Source organism: Phycodurus eques, chromosome 17 (genome assembly GCF_024500275.1).
Source record: "Phycodurus eques isolate BA_2022a chromosome 17, UOR_Pequ_1.1, whole genome shotgun sequence".
NCBI classification, from domain to species: Eukaryota; Metazoa; Chordata; class Actinopteri; order Syngnathiformes; family Syngnathidae; genus Phycodurus; species Phycodurus eques.
Window position 1 is genome coordinate 1,454,535 of NC_084541.1, and position 9,716 is coordinate 1,464,250.

The 9,716-nt window shown below is 44.3% G+C and overlaps 1 protein-coding gene across 5 annotated transcripts in view; it reads right to left on the reverse strand.

Moving 5' to 3' along the window:
* Window positions 1–8,407, reverse strand: part of srrm3 (serine/arginine repetitive matrix 3) — a 71,201-nt gene extending 62,794 nt beyond the window's left edge. For all 5 annotated transcript variants that reach the window (XR_009770157.1, XM_061701775.1, XM_061701774.1 and 2 more), the window contains exon 1: window positions 8,274–8,407. The gene's annotated coding sequence lies outside the window, so the exon portion shown is untranslated. The remainder of the gene's footprint in view (window positions 1–8,273) is intronic.
* Between the last annotated feature and the right edge of the window lie 1,309 nt (window positions 8,408–9,716).

Consider the following 9,716-nt stretch of genomic DNA (forward strand, 5'->3'; position numbering starts at 1 on the left):
AGACTCCACTTGAGTACTTGCATTGTGGCCTTTTGTGAGCTCTACTTTAAAAAGAATGTCTTTAAAACATATGCAGTATGTACAGATAAGTAAGATATACAGGCAGATAGTGTACTGTAAAATTGAGACGTTTGCTTTAAAGAAGGAACTCATTTTTTGTGGCACATGCCCTCATTACAGTCACGGGTGAGCTCAAGCCTAACCCAGCTGACTTTGGGTGAAAGGCAAGTTACACCCTGGACTGGTTACCAGTCAATAGCAAAGCACATAAAAACAAACACCAACAAAACAAGTGGCTAAGGTAACAGAGGTAACACAAATCGTGTAATCCATCCATCCATTTTCTTTCCCGCTTATCCTCATGAGGGTCGCGGGCGTGCTGGAGCCGAGCCCAGCTATCTTCGGGCGGGAGCCGGGGTACGCCCTGAACCGGTCGCGAGCCAATCGCAGGCCACATAGAAACAAACAACCATTCGCGCTCACATTCGCACCTTCGGGCAATTTTAGAGTCTTCAATCAACCTAGCACGCATGTTTTGGGGTTGTGGCAGGAAACCGCAGTGCCCGGAGAAAACCCACGCAGGCACGGGGAGAACGTGCAAACTCCACAGAGGCGGGGCCGGGATTCAAACTCCGGTCCCCGGAACCGTGAGGCAGATGTGCTAACCAGTCGGCCAATCAGGTAATCATGTCCGAAATTACAACACATGGAGGTCTTGTCTGTTTTATCTTCATTCCACATTCTCCATGCTTACGTGTGCATCATGATGTAAGAGGATACATGTTTTCCTACTGCTAAGAAAGACAGTCTTCGCCAAACAACCATTCAAAGTGTGAATCAAGGATGGGACAAAAGCAAAATCTTCGATCAGGTTGGCCAATATATATTTGGGACTTTAATCAACCTGATTAACATAAAGCGTTGATTGTTGTATAAATGATTCATTTCTGACTAAAGTGCAAATTTTGCTGACTGACTGTCAAACTTTAGATTGCTTTATAAATCAGACAGGGGGAGACTTTGCTTGTGGCACATACAAAAAAGAGAGAAGAAAAGCATAATAGAGTTGTTGGAGTGGAAGATTGCGCATGGGTGCGCAATAAAGGAGAGTGGTGACTCATAATTGAAACATGCGCGGAAGCATTCGCTCATGGTGACACCGTTTTAGCCGGACTCACCGTTAAAAAGCTCGCTCTGTATTCGTTTTTTTATTTTTTAAATTCCATTGATATTCTTAATGGCATGTCTTTGACATTTGTGATATGAGTCGTTCATTTACTGTATGCTTATATTGAAATGAAGAAAGAAAGAACAATGAGAATTCAGAAAAATCAGTGAAGCAAATTATGTGACAAGAGTTGAGTCTATGGAAATATAGAGTTTTTATCTGGAATCCTGATGTTGGATGGTGGGGGGGGGGGGAAAACATGATTCATTCTTAAAAGCTATTGTCTACAAACTCTACATAATCATGAGAAGTGGACCGCTTAAGTGAACCTTCACTGCAAAATTCCTTTTTTCAAGCTGTGTATTGCATTATATTTCCTTTCACAAGAACATTTTCCAAGAAAACAAATTGCAGACATGTTCTTGCCCGTTTTTATGTATTAATTGTGTTATTGTTGACATTCACATATACTATGAGAAAGAGTTGATCAAAAACATGGCATCTTACATGTTCCCGCTATAATGAAGTACATACCAAGCAGACTCTTCCACTCAAACCGTTTTAGTGCTTCCCTTCGAGAAGACAGAGAGGCTGCCGTGAGGGACGCCAGCTAATGTCCTCACGTCCCCCCCTTTCAGTGTCAGGCTGCGTCTGCCTGCCACACATTGCCTGATCAAAGCTTCTAAATAATTCACCAGCCACTATCCATGTCTACTACCTGCTAACTCTCTCTCCGAAGAGGAAGGTTACCATAGATACACATCGGCCGCCCCGCAGTTTGAGGAGCGCAGCCGTGCTCGAGTGCTTTTTTTTTTTTTTTTTCTCCGTCTCTTTCTCTTTTATTTCTTGTTAACCAGAGGCATGCCTGAGTGGAAGCTGGTTGCGCCGTCTGATTTCATAAAAGACACAACTGACAGACCTAAATGAACATGTTTCGGAGTATAAGGTTTACATGAAAGCAAATGTACGGTGGAAGACGGCCACATTGTCCATATTTACCAAGAAGGGAATAATACCCAAAAAAAGTAATAGGTATTACACACTACAATTCTAAAGACAGCAGACAACATTTAAACAGCTGACAAATTGTAACAAAATACACTGAAAAAGATGGACGAGGGCAATTAAATCCGCTAAGTGGTAGTTAGTATATGAGGTCATGGCAGATTTATGGACCGCGTCTCCGAGTACTGCGGCTTTCTCCCATATTTAAAAACCACACATTTTAGGTAAATGGATAAAATAGATATGAATGTCATTTGTCTACATTTGGCCGATGACCAGTCCAGAGTGTACCCGGCCTCTCACCCAAAGTCAGCTGGGATAGGCTCCTGTTCACCCCTGGCCTCAATGAGGACGAGTCATTGCTCAAAGTTCTGCATCATATTTTTAGCAGTGTTTTTGCTCACAGCATCCCATTATTTGTTTTGCCCATGCTCCTCTGTGTCCTATTTACTGTCTTGTGGGTGAATAAATGGAATTGTACCCTTCAGTACGACTCAGCTCTGATGACATTTTGTCATGTGCTGCTGTCTGCTGGTTTCACTCGATGAGAAACTGTCACTCATTAAGCCGACAGCGCTGTTCGTCCGGAGCAATTACACTCTCGCTCGAGTTACGTGTTGCAGACAAATGTTACTGCTGTTCAGCGCGGCTGAAGTGGATGGCGGGTTAATTAGGGATTTTGTCGTTTCATTGTTTTTCAACGAAAAACACAATAATCAAAATGACTTCACTCCAAAAATGAGAGAATCCACCCTCCTACATAGATAGATATTTATTAAACCTGGGAGTGAAATTAGATATTTATGACACTGGATAGACATATACCTATATGAATATATATTGAATAGAAACGAGGGAGCACAGAGATAAGTGGAAAGCCAACTGCCAGGAAAGACGCTGAGTCCACATGAATAATAATAATAATAATAATCCTCATAAACCAAACATCCATCCATCCAGTGTAAGATCATTTCTAATATTGCAGAGGGAAGTGGTTTACAACATTCATGTGGCAAACAGTAAGACTCCACACTTTGATTCATCTCACTGTATATACTTTATGCCGTATGCAGAAACCAAGCGCCCTTCAGCTTGAAGTCAGAAACTGGAGGCCGAACGTTCAACCGTCAGGATTTTCTGGTAAAGAGTAGAACTCATAGACCCGTCCATCACAGCAAGTCATGCAGGTTCTGGCGAAGCAAAGCAACCCGAGACCAACCATCACGCTACCACCACCATTTTTGACTGTTGGTCTTATGTTCTTTTTCTGAAATGCTGTGTTACATTTACGCCAGATGTAACAAGACACACACCTTCCAAACAGTTCAACTTTTGTCTTGTCAGTCTATGGAATATTCTCCTTAAAGTCTGTGTGATGTTTTTGTTTGTTTGTTTGTTTTGTTTGGCAAAAGTAAGATGAGCCTTCATGTTCAGTGGTTTTCACCTTGGAACTCTGCCACGGATGCCATTTTTGCCCAGTCTCTTTTTTCTTGTTGAGTCATGAACATTGACGTTAACTGAGGCAAGGGAGGCCTGCAGTTCTTTCGATGTTTTCCTGGTTTCCATTGCGACCTCCTGGATGAGTCGTCGCTATGCTCTTGGGGTAATTTGTGCAGGCTGGCCACTCCTGGAAAGGTTCACCACTGTTCCATGTTTTCTCCATTTGTGAATTATGGCTCTCACTGTAGTTTGCTGGAGTCCCAAAGCTTTAGAAATGGCTTTGCAACCCTTTCCAGACTGATACATATCAATTACTTTATTTCTCATCTGTTGTTGAATTTCTTGGAACGTGGCATTTTGTTGCAGCTTTTTCAGATCTTTTGGCCAACTTCATTTTTTCAGACAGGTTCTATTTAAGCGATTTCTTGAATGAACAGGTCTTGAGAGAATCAGGCTTGGGTGCGTTCAGTGAAAATGTTTCCCAAAAATGTGATTAGCCGCAGTTGATTTAAGGAGAAAACCATGACCAGAGCCTTTGCCCGCTCATTTCTGCACTGGAAGGAAAACGGGGAATTAGCCCTGAAGTTTACGTATCCCCAATTTCAGTCCTTGCTAGCAGACAGCGCTCACACACACACACACACACACACACACGCACACGTGCACATGCGTGAACATGGTTCAAAGATGGCCAACAAGCAGTCTAACAGTGGCCTTTGAATAGGTACTGTGTGGCGGCTTGAAAAGGGCACGGCTCTAATAGAATACATCCGTTTCTCGAGAGTGTATTGAGATCAGTAAACATTTTTTTTCTTGTTTGGCCCCAACTCAAACACACACATCATATCAGATGGCAGACAGAGTATGTTGTACAGAATGACAGGTTGAAATAGACTGTCGCACAAATACATGAGGGAACAATAGACCCGAAGCGCATATGAATAAAACATGATCCCTCCGAATAATTGGGAATACATGTGGGAAGGACAAAGTTCGCTATAAACACGCTCCTTCCAACTCCTCAACTTGAGTTGAATTATTCAGTTCCAATCTTTGATCTGAATTTGAATCTGTTTTATTGGCCGTCTTCACGAGGAAGTGGAATGTAGGATGAAACTTCCCTTGATCATAAACGGAAGGAGACGCCTCTTGTGATCTTCCAAGTTGCTTAAAAGCTTCCCCACAGAGAAAGAGTTGAACCCCGAAAACGAAATTTACGAAGCAGAAGGGCAGGAGACTAAACTTCAGATGTCGCGTCTTCATGAAACGACCGTTTTTGGTAGTACAGTTGTTATTATTTTGAAAGTTAAGGTCTGTTTTTTTACATTGGGCGTACGTTGGCGTTCTACAGTTTATTGCTCAGCCTCGGGGTTAAGGTATATTCTGAGATTGTCCGTTAGGGCTTGAAAATAACTACGTGTTGAATCTGGGAAAATTGATTGAAAATTCTGGGATTTTGGAGTTTCTCGGCAAGGGTCATGCTATCGTCTGGGCTACTCTAATTCACCCTCCAAAATATAAAACAAGCTAATCTATTTATACCCCAGGGTCGTGTGGGGATTGGGTACATTTGGTCTTTTCAATTGGACCACTGGAATTTGGGAAGAACCATAATAATAGAAGGTGTGAAAAGACCAAAAGAGAACAAATAATAGAGAAGAAAGGAAAAAATATATTGTACCCTTTTAAATTTGAAATACTGTTCTGTGTTTGAAGGTGATGCTGCTATTATGGGTTTATGGGACACATAACATGATGCAATGTTTCGATTCTTGCAGCATGATAGCAAAAAATGAATTGAAAATCTTGTAGGCTATCACATGATTGTATACACACAGGCTTGTGAAATGACCCTGCAGTAAACGACAGTATCCAAGTCAACAAATAAAACCAAGTGCTTTAGGGGATTATTCAAATCATGCAATCATGTAAGACTTAAATAACCCCCCATGTGCCAGCCAACACACAGGCACACTGCACAGCAAAATGGCCTGAAATAAGAGAAGACATCTGACAGCACAGACCGTGTCTACCTGTACGTGCGTGCGACTTGCAATACGGGTACTCAAAGGGCGATTAAAAATGGAAACGCTTGAACGTGGGAAGACTGACTTACTATTTTGTCAGCCCCGAGCACTGCCAGACAAGCCTGCTTTGAGGCCAGGATGGGGATTTGCTTACGCTGATAAGTCATCTCGATAACCTCAAAAAAGGAGAAGACAGTGCTTGAGAGAGGGTTGGCAACAACTAGACGGAACAATGACAGCGCATATCTTGCATTTCGGCTCTTCTATGCGGGCTTTTAAAAGGCAATCAATCGACAGTAAATCAAATGTAGTCCAACTCCGGATGTGGGAATCGCGGGCTATGGAGTAGCGTGGCAACTGGCAAAACGGAAGCCTTATTTTATACAGGGGGGGAAAGAATACAAAAATAAATATAAACACTTGAAATCTGCCTAACGCATGTGGGAAAAGGTGTTATGGTCCAGTGAGACAAGGTTGAACTCTTTGGACAGAATTCCAAAAGGTATGTTTGGCTCATCACTAAAAGAAGACCGTATCTACAGTGAAGCACGGTGGGTCGCGGCGTGATGCTACAGGGTTGTTTTTCCAGGTTGCACAGACGAAAAAAAACCAAAAAAACATTCACACTCACATCCACAACTATGGCTACCTTAAGAATCTTGCATGAACCCAGCATGCGCGTTTGGCGATGCGGGAGGTGGCCAACACACCCGGACAAAACCCACGTGCAAACGCTATGCCGGGAGTCAATCCCAGGACCTCGGAAACATGAGGCAGACGTGATGCTAATGGCCATATGAATTGAAGATTTTGTACATTTTGAGACATACATGTACACGTTATCACTGTCACAGTGGAAAGAGATTAAAGTGGGCTTTTATGCACTTTCATGCTTCACACTCCAGGACCGCCATAAGATTATGAAGACATATACAACCGTTAAGCTTTCGTAAAACGGCACTGCAGAAATCCTATCGGACTAAACGTATTCTCCTCCATTCTGCCTCCCCCACACTGACTGACAAGCCTTTCAGACAAAACATGAAGACGTCGCCACCTGACGCGATAGCATAAAGCGTTGCACTTTCAGGGGGAAGCCGAGCTTAATTGTTCAGACTAATCTTCCCCACGGACCTGACTCTGTTAGGCCTTGGACGAGCAGAGGGACCTCCCGCTGCTCCTCCGCTGCCACCGGCTCATCTGTTCAAAGCGTCCTACCTTTACTGAGTGGCTTCTCCTTTCAGCGTAGCTCAAGAGGAGGGAAGTAGGACAAGGAGGAGGAGCAGTTTGAGGCCGCCAGAAGGATGCTTGCATGAGCACCACTGGAGGCAATGCAGACGCGGATGTGGCGGGGGGGGGGTTGTACCTCTGCTCATCTCAGGTCAATGAGAACACGGAGCAGGGACCAAACAGATGTGAGAGGAGGCGAGGCGGAAAGAGTTATTGACACAGCTCCGGCGGTGGCGAGAGAAGTCAAAATCTAGACTCAAGTAAGAGTGCTGTTACGGGGGGTAGAAGGTCAAATAACGAGACAGAAAAGCAGAGAACCACCAAGAGAAACAATTCTGCCTTTGAGAAGACAATATTAGCAGTACGGCTTCATTGCCACTGGCGATTCTCGTGTGTGCGACTGTAACGTGACTTTGCTCAGCGATTGACGCCAAGTGCGTGCGAGACGCACGGGCCACGTTTGAAGTCGAGTACTGTCGGTGGAAAAAAAACATCCTCACAAGTGGCAAAGTTTGTCCAAACGTGTATTCAGTTCATATTTGGGTTTCCTATCAAAGTGTCGTCATTCTCATTTTAGCTTAGTTAGTCTGCTCTAAACTCTTCAACTGAAATTGTGTTTCATTTGTGCCTGAAATTGCCTGCCTGAAAATATTTCAACAAAAGAAAATACAGTTTGAATTTAAAAGCAGTTGATGATCTCAAAAAAGAAAAACTACTGGTCAATGAGTTATTTGTTGCTTGTGTATTCATAATTGCTCTTTAACTAAGCAAAAAAAAAAAAACGTGTATCTGAATACCTGATTATTTGCTAGAAAATTGGGTAGGACGCTCAAATAGTAAAATGCTTGATAGTTGCAGCCTTAAATTAAACCTGCGCTGTGAATACGTTCGAATGTAATTCTGATTCATGTAGTTGATTTTCTCTAAAAGAAATAACTAAACAGGCTATACATCATATAAAATGTCAATATTGTAAAAATTGTAAAGGAAACTCTTTGCATTTACTCTCAAATGTTTGCAGCAAAGATAAGTGATTAGCATTAGCTTGTAAACCTTGGTTTACAACGTGTGGCGAGTCCACCAAGCGCACGGCGGCAACCAAAAAAGAAAGAAAGATGTGACATGTTGTCCCGTGGCTGGTGGGGAGGGGGGGGGGGGGGGGGCACAATGGAGCGGCAGCTGGCCCGCGGGGAGGCTGCGAATCCCGGACGAGCGATCGAACGGCACCATCTGCACGGCGAGGGGAGGCTGTCGCGACAACATCGCTCTCCCTTTGTCGGCCGAAAAGTCTCTTCGGGCACAGACGCGCCGCCTTCGCGCCGAATTGGACGTCCCCCCCGCCCCCCGCCCCCTTCGGCCACGCCACATACGAACCACCCGATCCTATTTCGGCAAACTCTTACCTTTTCCCGCAGCCGCTACGGGTCTCGTCGGTCCTCTCGGTTCCTCCTTCGCAGCATTAGCGAGTCCCCCGCTGCCTGCGCTCGGCTCGTGGTGCTGAAGTGGACAGCTCACCCGGGGGCTGCGGGGGCGGCGGGCGGAGGACAAAGGCGCGTTTTCCCCAGGTGGACTCGAGACAGCGACGTCTACCGAGGGGGAGGTTCAGCGTGCGGCGTCGGGCGCTCCGCGACGGCGCCATCTACTGGAGGGACGGAGACCTGCGCGCGGTTGCATTCTGCCCTTCGCGCTCGGGATAAACCGTTCGTCAGCTGACACCTGACACCTTTTCAGGTGCATCCGATCGACCCCGAATCAACTTCCGCTGCTCTAGTCGGCTTTTCCTCACTTGTTTTTTTTGCTTTCTAGCTGAAGCCAGAAGGTTTTGTGCCAACCACCCTGAGAAAATCCGCCTCAAAGCACACCACCGGTGCTTCACTATCAGTATTGTGCTGTGTTGTGTTCGCTAGGTGCTGAGTGAGCACTATTGTGTTGGCGCCAAGCTTACCTTTTGCAAATTTGTCCAAAAAGTTCAACCGTGGTGTTTTTTTGTTTTTTCTCATTTTACCAAATGCATTTGGTAGATTTCCAGTGTGTTTTTGCACAAACGTAACCCGGTTGGATGTTTTTCTTTGCAAGATAGGCTCTTGCCACCCCGCCCCATATGGAGCCCAGACATTTGAAGAAGGTGGGAGATTGTTGTCACATGTTCTAAACAGCCAATACGTGCCCGAAATTCCTGCAGGACCTTCAACTTTGTCTTTGGCCTTTTGGCAGCCAGTTTTCCTCAACTTTGGAGGGACGTCCAGTTCTTAGGTCACTGTTGTGCAACATTTTATCCACTTGATGGCGACGGTCTTCACTAGAGTCAGACCGATACGGGAATTTGGGGGCTGACAATGATATCGGTGCAGTCAAATTTAAAACAACTTTTTTTTGCCTGGAACTTAATGTATTGGCCGATATATGAAAAGAATAACATCGACATACGCAGAATACCGTCCATGAATACAAATTCTTATAATTGCCCATATAAATACAATCTTATTGTTGCGAAATGATTCATCTTGGGCTCAATTTTTGGGTTTGCAAAAACCTGGCATGAGAACAAGGGTGTCGACTTGATCGTTTCCACTTCATCTGTACTTTCCACTCGCTTTAAAAAAAAAGAAGGGTTGTTACTTTTTTTTTCAACCTCCGCGGATGACGACGCAATGTAAAAAAAAAAAAAAAAAAGACGCGGCGAGGATCTCTTCTGTTTTTAGAACAAAAATTTGGCACACTTCGAGCAACACGTTTTGTTTGGGGTGAAATATCCAAAACAGAATACTGTAAATAAATCATGTCGTCGGTCAAGTCAGAGTGGGGTATGTAATAACTGACTGCAGGAAACTTTCAACTTTTAATAC